We start from the raw sequence: 13,045 nt of genomic DNA, 5'->3' as shown, positions 1-13,045 counted from the left end.
TCCAAGACACAGGGCTACGGACCGGGTGCAGGAGAAAGGGCACCTGGGTGAACTAGGGCTGGCATGGACAAGATGGGCCGAATGGCCTCCTTCTGCGCTGTAACTTTTCTATGCTTCGATGAAAATGGGCATTTTGTTATTTAATAAAACATACTGTGCATTTAACACATTGAGTTTGAAATTTTTTAATGTATTTTCCTGAATGTAATATTTATACGTATTTATGAACGCAGTATAATGAAGGTTTGGCTGCACTTCAATAGTAGACCGCTCCCGACCATCCTCTCCAGTGACCGCTCACAGCCCCCCCCCCCCCCCCCCGACTTGAATCCAGCTGGCAGAATTGGCGCGGCCCTGCTGAACAGACAGGCCGGGAACAGGAATCTCTGCCTGGGAAAAGAGGCAGGACGTGTGCGTCCGGTTCAGACGTGCTGCAATTATTATTCGCAGACGTAATAGACATGCGTTGAAAATACAATCGTTTGGAAATCAGCGAGGGAGTTGGGGAGGAGCGCAAGCTCTTCCTGGTCCCCGGGGCAGAGTTGCTCCTCCACACCAGCAGCTACATTGCACCTGGCATGTTTTGCGAGTGCTTTGTTGGGTTGGCTTTACCTCAGTTCCGCCGGCCCGTCTGCTTTCCCTCTCCCCGCCCAGTCTCCACTCTTGACAATCCGAGTGCAGGCATGCGATGACGTTGCAAGCCCGAGTGCGGAGAGAGCGCAAAAAAAAAAGCTTCCTGCAGACGCCGAATCCAGGTCCACCCAATGTGAAGTGCGCTTCGTTCCTGTAGCCTCCAGTGCTGAAGGGGCTCACCTAGCCTTGCTGCTCGCTGCGGGGTGACTTTTTTGCCCAAGTTGGAGACTTTTTGATTCACCCCAGAAATGGTAAGTTACAGAAAAGGGAAAGTTAAGACCCGAAAGTTTTGCCTGGCCTAGTTCAATAACTTGATTTACAGAATCTAGGATGATCACGGATACGATTCACTTACTTGCCCATGGAGTGCCTCAATCTTTCAAAGCTTATCTATCTGTTTTACTGATCACTTGTGTGTGTGTGTGGGTGATCTGGTGGCAGTTCATGGGAATTTTATTTTCTACAGCTTGTGCTCATTGTATATGCCTCCCTTCCTCTTTCCAAAGTAAGTTTACAAGTATGTTCTGTATAAATCCTTGTATTGATTTGGGGGTTTATGAGATATTGACGTTCAATGACATGTATTCACTGAGTGATCTGACCAACAAGCTCATGAGCAGAAACATTCATGTTGATGATCAGCTGAATATTTCAAGTAATCCATATTTTCTCTTCCCCAGATTATACCATGAATGCCATTGTTCTTCCATACTTGTTGGTGATACATGGTTATAGCACTGATTCCTAGTAATTGGCTACTCGCCAAATTGCTGACATGCCACTCAGCTTCATTGGATTTATGCCATTTATGTTTAGTCATGGGATGTGGATGGAGGCATTGATGCCAATGCCAGCATTTATTGGCCCTCGCTAATTGCCTTTGAGAAGGTAGTGACAAGTCACTTCTGAATCTGTTCCAATCCTGCAGTGTAGGAACATGCACAGTGTTGTTAGGGAGGGTGCGCTCGGATTTTGACCCAGTGACAGTGAAGGAACGGCAATATATTTCCAACTCAGGATGGTGCCTGACTTGGAGGTGAACTTGCAGATGGTGATGTTCCCATGGACCTGCTGCCTTTGCCTTACTGGATGGCAGAGGTCGTTTGGAAGGTGCTGTTGAAGAAGCCTGAGTGAGTTGCTACAGTGTATTTTGTAGATGGCACACACGGCTGCCACTGTGCTCCAGTGATGAAGATAGGAAATCCAACAGTGGTGGGTGGGGTGCCAATCAAGCGGGGTGCCTTCTTCTGGATGCTGTTCAGCTTCTTTAGTATTGTTGGAGCTGCACTCATCATTCCATCACAATCCTGACTTGTGCCTTCTCGATGGTGGAGGCTTTGGGGAGTCAGGAAGTGAGTTACTTGGTGCAGAATACCCAGCCTCTGATTTGCTCTTGCAGTAACAGTATTTATGTGATTTGCCTATAGTGAAGTTTCTGATCAATAATAACTGGAAGGTGGTTGTTGGTGAGGGATTCAGCTGTGGTAATGCCATTGAATGTCAAGGGTGATGGTTAGATTCTTTCTTGTTGGAGATGATAATTGCCTGGCACACGTGTAGCATGAATGCTAGTTAGGACAAGCCTGAATGTTCTCCAGGACTTGCTGCATGAGGGCATAAACTACTTCATTTTCTGAGGAATTACAAATAGGATTGAATACCATGCAATAAGCAAACACCCCACTTGGCTGACCACAGAATGGAGGGCCAGAGATTGACGAAGCAGCTGAAGATGGTTGGATAGAAATCCTGCAGCGATGTTCCAGGGCTAAGATAATTGGTCTCCAATAGCCGCAGCCACCTTCCTTTGTGCTCGGTATGACTGCAGCCAGGGGAGCGATTTCCCCTGCTTCACAATTTACCCTGATGTTTGTGATTACACTATCCTACTGATTTGGATTACAGAACTGCTGGGGGAGCAGAGTCATCAGTGGCAGATTTCATAGAATTTACCGTGCGGAAGGAGGCCATTCGGCCCATCGAGTCTGCACCAGCTCTTGGAAAGAGCACCCTACCCAAGGTCAACACCTCCACCCTATCCCCATAACCTAGTAACCCCACCCAACACTAAGGGCAATTTTGGAGACTAAGGGCAATTTATCATGGCCAATCCACCTAACCTGCACATCTTTGGACTGTGGGAGGAAACCGGAGCACCCGGAGGAAACCCACGCAGACACGGGGAGGATGTGCAGACTCCGCACAGACAGTGACCCAAGCCGGAATCGAACCTGGGACCCTGGAGCTGTGAAGCAATTGTGCTATCCACAATGCTACCGTGCTGCCCAAAAATTCACATCTCACCAGCTGTAGTGGCAGGATTTGAACCTGGGTCCCCAGAGCATTACCCTAGGTCTCTGGCTTACTAGTCCAGTGACAATACCGCTATGCCACCACCTCCCCTAAGATGTCAGAACTTCCCATTGGAAAAATATGCCATTTGACAAATAATAGCTTATTTGATGTTTTCTGTGCACGGGAATAAAGTATTCATTTGCTGGTATTGTGATATCTTCAGTGATTAATTTAGATCAGTACCCTGCTTCCATAGTTAACTTGTATTGTTTGCCAGTCTAGCTTTTCTGTTTATAAAGTAGAGGTCAGTATTTGCAAAATTCATTAAACAATGTTCATAATTTTTACAATATATTGACTTTGAGATCAATTGTGAATGACACAAGTCTCCCTGGTATTATGATCCCAGACCAGACCCCAACAGTAGCTAGTATACTGGACAGAAACCCCAATGTTTTAATTTTGTAAAACTGTGTGAAAAGGATACCTTGCTCCAGGAGTGATTTCATACAAAACAGAGAGATGGTATATTGAAACAAACTTTATTATTAACACAATATTAAAATATATTTAACATCACGTAAGAAGATAGCTTACAAATACCCCTTAAACAATGCTAATCAATGCGGTGACACAATAACCTTTAACTGCTATCTTTATTTCTACTCAAACAACAAAACCACCTCGGATTCCAATACAATTTGCACTTGGGAATAATGGCTGTACAGAGATGTCTTGACTATTCCACTTTCAGAAAGAGTGATCTTTGGAGACTGCTTTAAAGGGAAAGACCTGAACCCTGTCAGAACAATGCAGAATCTCTGGCTGTATTTCTTCAGAAAACCTTCTCAGCTTGCCTTCCAGCCACAAACTAAAACTCTCTGAAAACCCTGAACACCTGACTGCTTAAACCCCTGGCTTCTCCCATTAACTACATCATTGACTGAACACAATGTCTCCAATTAACTGATCCCCAGGAGACCCTCTTAATATAAATAAAAATCCATTAGCCCAAACTTTTTACAATGCTTTAATTGCACCTCTGGTTCTGAAATCCTAACTGTCTTGCAAACCAGGTTTTTTAAAAACACTACTGCAGCAGTCATGCACACACAAATCCAGGTGTTTAACCTTTTACCATATCAAATACATATAATACAATAGATCTGAAATTCCTACATTCATCGCGCTCGTATATATTTTTTCAATATTGCCCCCTTACTCCAGAAGCTGCTGATTTATGTTGCAGCATGGCTTGATCATGGTGGTTTTCCATCATTACATTATCCAAAAATATTGACATGTGAACTCCAAAGTGAGTGGTGGTGTTACCCCTTTGAACCATAGAGGGTGTCATATCCTGATCTATATCCTGTTCTTTTTTGATTTCCATACAAGTGTTATTTCCAACACTGATTTATGGATAACAGTAATGTTTCTTTTTTTTTTTTCTCCCTTTAACTGGTAGCTGAGGCCAATTGAAACACTCTTGTAGCAAATAGACTAATAGCGGGGGACTTCCGGGTGCGGCGATGACCAGCTAAGTCGCACGTTTCGGCAGCTCCCGGTGGAACGGACTTTTGGGCTCTTGATAGGAGCCCCAACGGCAATTCTAACGGCTAAAAACACCGTGCGGTAAACCAGAAGGGTGTTCCCCCTGGACACGGATGGAAAAAGGAGAGGAAAGTGGCCGGATTGCAGCGGATCCTTTGGAACAACGGCAAGGAAGGCAAGCAAAAACCAAGATGGCGTCGGAAGGTGGCAGTTTCATATGGGGCCCTGAACAACAAGAGTTCTTGAAATGCTGCGTGGAGGAGATAAAAAAGGAAATGAAGAAAGAGTTGTTGGCCCCGATATTACAGGCGATCGAAGGGCTAAAAGAGGAACAAAAGACCCAGGAGCAGGAGCTTCGGGTCGTGAAGGCGAAAGCAGCCGAGAATGAGAACGATATACAGGGCCTGGTGGTGAAGTCGGAGATACAGGAGGCACATCAGAAACGATGTGTGGAGAGGTTGGAGGCACTGGAAAACAACGCAAGGAGGAACAACCTGAGGATTCTTGGCCTTCCTGAAGGTGTGGAGGGGGCGGACGTCGGGGCATATGTGAGCACGATGCTGCACTCGTTAATGGGAGCGGAGGCCCCGACGGGTCCGTTGGAGGTGGAGGGAGCGTACCGAGTTATGGTGCGAGGATCGAGAGCAGGAGAAACTCCCAGAGCCATAGTGATGAGATTCCTCCGTTTTAAGGATAGAGAAATGGTCCTTAGATGGGCGAAGAAAACTCGGTGCAGTAAATGGGAGAACGCGGTGATCCGCGTTTATCAAGACTGGAGTGCGGAGGTGGCGAGAAGGAGGGCGAGCTTTAATCGGGCCAAGGCGGTACTTCACAAAAGGAAGATAAAATTTGGAATGCTGCAACCGGCAAGACTGTGGGTCACATATCAAGGGAGGCACCACTACTTTGAGACGGCGGATGAAGCGTGGACTTTTATTGTAGAAGAAAAAGTGGAATGAGTGGATTATGAAAAAGAACGTTTGGACAAAGTGGTGGGGCGAATGGGGGGGGCGAAGAGGGGTTTTATGTTCTAATCCTGCGGTATGGTAACTTTTCTTTCTCCCACAGGTGGTGATGGGGGGAGGTGGGGAGGGAGAGGAGATGGGGCGTTGGCCATGGGAGGCGGGGCCGAGGGAGAGGCGCGGGCTTGGTTCCCGCGCTATGATAATTATGGCGGGAATAGAGAAGCAGGAAGGAGGGGGCGTCGCACGGTGCGAGCCGTGGTCACGGGGGGAAGCCGAGGTCAGCCAGAGTTTGCTGACTTCTGGGAGCAACATGGGGGGAGTAACTACGCTAGCGGGGGGTCTAGCGGGGGGGGTGGGAGGGGGGAATTACTGGGGTGCTGCTGCTGGGGAAGGGGGGGGGAGTGGGTACGGGAGAGGATGGGCGGGGGGGCACCGCCTGGGGGAGATACAGCTGCGTGGGAACTGGGTGAGAAGCTGGAAAAAGATGATGGCTAACCGGCAAAGGGGGGGGGGTGGGAAGCCCCCCAACTCGGCTGATCACGTGGAACGTGAGAGGGCTCAACGGGCCGATAAAGAGGGCACGAGTACTCGCACACCTTAAGAAACTTAAAGCAGATGTGGTTATGTTACAGGAAACGCACCTGAAACTGATAGACCAGGTTAGGCTGCGCAAAGGATGGGTGGGGCAGGTGTTCCATTCGGGGCTGGATGCGAAAAACAGGGGGGTGGCTATATTAGTGGGGAAGCGGGTAATGTTCGAGGCAAAGACTATAGTGGCGGATAACGGGGGCAGATACGTGATGGTGAGTGGCAAATTACAGGGAGAGATGGTGGTTTTGGTAAACGTGTATGCCCCGAACTGGGATGATGCCAACTTTATGAGGCGAATGCTAGGACGCATCCCGGACCTAGAGACGGGAAAGCTGATAATGGGGGGAGACTTTAACACGGTGTTGGAACCAGGGCTGGATAGGTCGAAGTCCAGGACTGGTAGGAGGCCGGCAGCAGCCAAGGTGCTTAAGGATTTTATGGAGCAGATGGGAGGGGTGGACCCGTGGAGATTCAGTAGACCTAGGAGTAAGGAGTTCTCGTTTTTCTCCTATGTCCATAAAGTCTATTCGCGCATAGACTTTTTTGTGTTGGGTAGGGCATTGATCCCGAAGGTGAGGGGAACGGAATATACGGCTATAGCCATTTCGGATCATGCCCCACACTGGGTAGACTTGGAGATAGGGGAGGAAACAGGAGGGTGCCCACCCTGGAGAATGGACATGGGACTAATGGCGGATGAGGGGGTGTGCCTAAGGGTGAGGGGATGTATTGAAAAGTACTTGGAACTCAATGACAATGGGGAGGTTCAGGTGGGAGTGGTCTGGGAGGCGTTGAAGGCGGTGGTTAGGGGGGAGCTGATATCAATAAGGGCACATAAAGGGAAGCAGGAGAGTAAGGAACGGGAGCGGTTGCTGCAAGAACTTTTGAGGGTGGACAGACAATATGCGGAAGCACCGGAGGAGGGACTGTACAGGGAAAGGCAAAGGCTGCATGTGGAATTTGACTTGCTGACTACAGGCACTGCAGAGGCACAATGGAGGAAGGCGCAGGGTGTACAGTATGAATATGGGGAGAAGGCGAGCAGATTGCTGGCACACCAATTGAGGAAAAGGGGAGCAGCGAGGGAAATAGGGGGAGTGAGGGATGAGGAAGGAGAGATGGAGCGGGGAGCGGAGAGAGTGAATGAAGTGTTCAAGACATTTTATAAAAAATTGTATGAAGCTCAACCCCCGGATGGGAGGGAGAGAATGATGGATTTTTTGGATCGGCTGGAAATTCCCAAGGTGGAAGAGCAGGAAAGGGTGGGACTGGGAGCACAGATCACGGTAGAAGAAGTGGTGAAAGGAATTAGGAACATGCAGACGGGAAAGGCCCCGGGACCGGACGGATTCCCAGTTGAATTTTACAGAAAATATTTGAACTTGCTCGCCCCGGTACTGACGAGGACCTTTCACGAGGCAAAGGAAAGGGGACAACTGCCCCCGACTATGTCTGAAGCAACGATATCGCTTCTCTTAAAGAAGGAAAAGGACCCGCTACAATGCGGGTCCTACAGACCAATTTCCCTCCGAAATGTGGATGCCAAGGTCCTGGCCAAGGTAATGGCAATGAGAATAGAGGAATGTGTCCCGGGGGTGGTTCACGAGGACCAAACTGGGTTTGTGAAGGGGAGACAGCTGAACACGAATATACGGAGGCTGTTAGGGGTAATGATGATGGCCCCACCAGAGGGTGAAACGGAGATAGTAGTGGCGATGGATGCCGAGAAAGCATTTGATAGAGTGGAATGGGATTATCTGTGGGAGGTGTTGAGATTTGGTTTTGGAGAGGGGTATGTTAGATGGGTGCAGCTGTTGTATAGGGCCCCAGTGGCGAGTGTGGTCACGAATGGACGGGGATCGGCATATTTTCGGCTCCATAGAGGGACAAGGCAGGGATGTCCTCTGTCCCCATTACTGTTTGCACTGGCGATTGAGCCCCTGGCGATAGCGCTGAGAGGTTCCAAGAGATGGAGGGGAATACTTAGGGGAGGAGAAGAACACCGGGTATCTTTATATGCGGATGATTTGCTACTATATGTGGCGGATCCGGCGGAGGGGATGCCAGAAATAATGCGGATACTTGGGGAGTTTGGGGATTTTTCAGGGTATAAATTGAACATGGGGAAGAGTGAGCTGTTTGTGGTGCATCCAGGGGAGCAGAGTAGAGAAATAGAAGACCTACCGTTGAGGAAGGTAACAAGAGACTTTCGTTACCTGGGGATCCAGATAGCTAAGAATTGGGGCACATTGCACAGGTTAAATTTAACGCGGTTGGTGGAACAGATGGAGGAAGATTTCAAGAGATGGGATATGGTAGCACTGTCAATGGCAGGGAGGGTGCAGGCGGTTAAGATGGTGGTCCTCCCGAGATTCCTCTTTGTGTTTCAGTGCCTCCCGGTGGTGATCACGAAGGCTTATTTTAAAAGGATAGAAAAGAGCATCATGGGTTTTGTTTGGGCCGGGAAGACTCCGAGAGTGAGGAAGGGATTCTTACAGCGTAGTAGGGATAGGGGGGGGCTGGCACAACCGAGCCTAAGTGAGTATTATTGGGCCGCTAATATTTCAATGGTGAGTAAGTGGATGGGAGAGGAGGAGGGAGCGGCGTGGAAGAGATTAGAGAGGGCGTCCTGTAGGGGGACCAGCCTGCAGGCTATGGTGACAGCCCCATTGCCGTTCTCACCAAGGAACTACACCACGAGCCCGGTGGTGGTAGCTACACTGAAGATTTGGGGACAGTGGAGACGACATAGGGGAAAGACCGGAGCATTGGGGGGGGTCCCCGATAAGAAACAACCATAGGTTTGCCCCGGGGGGAATGGATGGGGGATATGGAATGTGGCAAAGAGCAGGAATAACGCAACTGAAAGATCTATTTGTGGATGGGAAGTTCGCAAGTCTGGGAGCGCTGACCGAGAAATATGGGTTGCCCCAAGGGAATGCATTCAGGTACATGCAATTGAGGGCTTTTGCAAGGCAACAGGTGAGGGAATTCCTGCAGCTCCCGACACCAGAGGTGCAGGACAGAGTCATCTCAAAGAAATGGGTGGGGGGTGGTAAGGTGTCGGATATATATATAGGGAAATGAGGGTCGAAGGGGAGACTATGGTGGATGAACTAAAAGGGAAATGGGAAGAAGAGCTAGGGGAGGCAACCGTTCGTCGAATATCTTGCGGAAAGATAGATGGGGGAAAAAAGAAGGCAGCAGCAGCAGCCCAGGACTTGGGGGGGGGGGGGGGAGGGATGGGGGGGGTGGGTGGGGGGGGTGTAGCCTGTGACAAGGCAGTTGCCAATTAGGGCCAGTTTTCATTTTTGTTATTTAATATTTATTTATTTGTTGTTTTTTGTTTATATAAAAAAGGTCATTATTATCTGTATTGTTACAATGTTGTGTAAAGGATGCACAATGTACTGTGTTGGTTGACCAAAAATTTTCAATAAAATGTTTATTAAAAAACAAAAAATAGACTAATAGCCTTGAGTTTGTACTTGGGTTCTTCATGAATTATATGACTCAGTACCAGAATGGGCTGTACATTTACATCAAAATCTGGTTATCGTTGGCATGAAGTGTTGACATCTTGATGTTAACAGACATGTTCTGCCTCTAAAGGTTCAGGAACTTCACAAACCACTGTGCAAAAATAATTGTGCATCTGGTTAAACCAGTCATATTGGATTCCACTTTCCTTTTGTAAATTAATGTTGCTGCTGCAGAAATTTCTGCAGTCGTGTCCTAACAACCAGGTTAATGTCAGTAATTGAAACATTTCAAACGCTCAAATTGTGAGGTGTGACTTCCATAACTTGCTGCTAATGCATATTAGTGCTTGGTAATTGGTGTGGAAATTGACATTGATGCAAATTTACTCCCTTACGGAATTTGTGTTATTTCATTCAGGGTTGATAAACGTGTATCTGATCAATGTAATCAATGTTCATCACGGTATTGTGACGTACAGTCAGGAGACAGCGTCAACGGGAGTCTTCCAACATTTAAGTCTCATTGCATCTCAGATATAATGTAGAGATGCAGACGTTGGACTGTGATCGGCACAGTAAGAAGTCTTACAATACCAGGTTAAAGTCCAATAAGTTTGTTTGGAATCTCTAGCTTTCGGAGTGACCTCAACTGATGAAGGAGCTGTGCTCCGAAAGCTAGTGATTCCAAACAAACCTGTTGGACTTTAACCTGGTGATCTCAGATCTAGGCAAGGAAACCCCCTGCTGCTCAACCACCAGGGTACCCCCCCCACACCCCACCCCAGTCCTCCACGATGAACTGAACTTGTAAGTGCTGAAGGTACCCAGGCTACAATGTATTCTGAGTGGAGAACTTCAGCATCTATTAGCAAGGATGGATTGGTAGCATTACTACTGACCCAAGTCCTGATTGAAATATCTGTCAGACTGGGCTGGTGTTTCGTGATCAGAGGGAAAAAAATGTTAGATTTTCGATTTGAGACTCGTTCATGACTGATTACGGTCCTCACAGGCACAGACAGTGATTATGAGTGACAATAGATTTATTAAGTAACCGGTTAAACTATGTGATGCTTAACATTAGGTAGCCAGTCATCTACGACTCCCAGTCCTTGCCTCCCACTTCGCTGTGGCACCATCTCTTCAAGTGTTCAATTGACTGATGATCTTTGATTCTTCTTGTCGGTGCACACTGATGCCTCGAAGTATTTCTTTTATCATTTTTCAGGATGCTGGTACCTTATCGTACTAATATATTACATTTGGGTTCCATCATTATTCCCCTATTATCATATGATGTTTCAGTAAGCTAGCATGATTGAAATAAAATTAACAAATTTGTGGACTCACAATTGTTTCTCTTGACCTTTCTTATCTCTGCCATTATTCTCAGTGCAGAAAAACATGGTTTTTCAATATTTTTTATTTTTAAAAAATATATATTTATTAAAGTTTTTTAACAAAACAAAACAATTTTTTCCCCTTACAAACAATCACCCCACCCCCCCCTCCGTAACAAACAATCACCCCCCCTCCGTAACAAAATAACGCAAAATCGCCCTGAGCAAGATATATACATGGTAAGATGATATATTTACAGAGCTTTATACACTGGCTCTCGCCCGTTCGTGCCAGTTTCCCCCACCCTCCATGTTATCCCCCGCTTGTCCGTCCCCTCAAACAATCTCTCGTTCCCCCCTCCCCTTCCACCACCCCCAGGGTTGCTGCTGCTGCTGACCGACCTTCCTCTAACGCTCCGCGAGGTAGTCTAGGAACGGTTGCCACCGCCTGTAGAACCCCTGCGCAGACCCCCTTAAGGCAAACTTAATCCTTTCCAACTTTATGAACCCAGCCATGTCGTTTATCCAGGCCTCCACGCTAGGGGGCTTCTCCTCCTTCCACATTCACAAGATCCTTCACCGGGCTACTAGGGACGCAAAGGCCAGAATGCCGGCCTCTTTCACCTCCTGCACTCCCGGCTCGTCCACTACTCCAAATATTGCTAGCCCCCAGCTTGGCTTGATCCGGACTTTCACCACCTGAGATATTGCTCCCGCCACTCCTCTCCAGAACCCCTCCAGTGCCGGGCATGACCAAAACATATGGACATGGTTCGCCGGACTCCCTGAACACCTTCCACATCTGTCCTCTACCCCAAAGAACCTACTCAACATCGCCCCCGTCAAGTGCGCTCTGTGCACCACCTTAAATTGTATCAGGCTGAGCCTGGCACATGAGGAGGAGGAATTGACCCTACCCAGGGCCTCAGCCCACAAACCTTCCTCGATCTTCTCCCCCAGCTCCTCCTCCCATTTACCCTTCAACTCTTCTGCTAGCGCTTCCCCCTCTTCTTTCATCTCTTGGTGTATTGCCGAAACCCTGCCCTCCCCGACCCATACACCCAAGATCACCCTGTCTTGAATTTCCAGTGTCGGGAGCAGCGGGAATTCCCTGACCTGTCGCCTCACAAAAGCCCTCACCTGCATATATCTGAATGCATTTCCCGGGGGTAGCTCAAACTTCTCCTCCAGTGCCCCTAGGCTCGCAAATGTCCCGTCGATGAACGGGTCCCCCATTCTTCTAATCCCCGCCCGGTGCCAGCCCTGGAACCCCCCGTCCATCTTCCCCGGGACAAACCGGTGGTTACCCCTGATCGGGGACCACAGCGAGGCTCCCACTGCACCCCTATGCCGTCTCCACTGGCCCCAGATCCTTAACGTTGCCGCCACCACTGGGCTCGTGGTGTACTTTGATGGCGAGAGCGGCAACGGCGCCGTCACCAGCGCCCCCAAGCTCGTTCCTTTGCAGGACGCCATCTCCATCCTCTTCCATGCTGCCCCCTCTCCCTCCATAACCCACTTACGGATCATCGCCACGTTAGCTGCCCAGTAGTAGCTCCCTAGGTTTGGCAGCGCCAGCCCTCCTCGGTCCCTACTGCGCTCCAGGTACCCTCTCCTTACCCTCGGGGTTTTGTTCGCCCACACAAACCCCATAATACTCCTACCTACTCTCTTGAAAAAGCCTTTGGTGATCACGATGGGGAGGCACTGGAACACAAACAAAAACCTCGGAAGGACCACCATTTTTACCGACTGCACGCTACCCGCCAACGAGAGCGGCAACATGTCCCATCTTTTGAAGTCCACCTCCATTTGGTCCACCAACCTCGTCAGATTCAGTTTGTGTAGGGCCCCCCAGCTCCTGGCTATCTGGATCCCTAGATACCGAAAACTCCCCTCCGCCCTCTTCAGCGGTAGGTCCCCTATCCCTCTTTTTTGGTCCCCTGCCTGTAGTACAAAAAGCTCGCTCTTCCCTACATTGAGCTTATAGCCCGAGAACTCCCCAAACTCCCTCAAAGTCTTCATGACCTCCACCATCCATTGGGTCCGCCACATACAGCAGCAGGTCATCCACGTATAGCGACACCCGATGCTCTTCCCCCCCGCGGACCACCCCCCTCCATTTATTAGACTCCCTCAGTGATATGGCCAAGGGTTTGATCGCCAATGCAAACAACAGGGGGGA

The 13,045-nt window shown here is 48.8% G+C and overlaps 1 protein-coding gene across 2 annotated transcripts in view; it reads left to right on the top strand.

The window, feature by feature from the left end:
• The first annotated feature begins 392 nt into the window (after positions 1-392).
• LOC140384644 (uncharacterized) overlaps positions 393-13,045 on the top strand; it is a 91,822-nt gene continuing 79,169 nt past the window's right edge. For both annotated transcript variants that reach the window (XM_072466532.1, XM_072466533.1), the window contains exon 1: positions 393-884. The gene's annotated coding sequence lies outside the window, so the exon portion shown is untranslated. The remainder of the gene's footprint in view (positions 885-13,045) is intronic.

This window comes from Scyliorhinus torazame, chromosome 10, assembly GCF_047496885.1.
Source record: "Scyliorhinus torazame isolate Kashiwa2021f chromosome 10, sScyTor2.1, whole genome shotgun sequence".
Classification (NCBI taxonomy): domain Eukaryota; kingdom Metazoa; phylum Chordata; class Chondrichthyes; order Carcharhiniformes; family Scyliorhinidae; genus Scyliorhinus; species Scyliorhinus torazame.
Note: the sequence above shows the minus strand (reverse complement) of the source record. Positions and strands in the feature narration are given on the sequence as shown.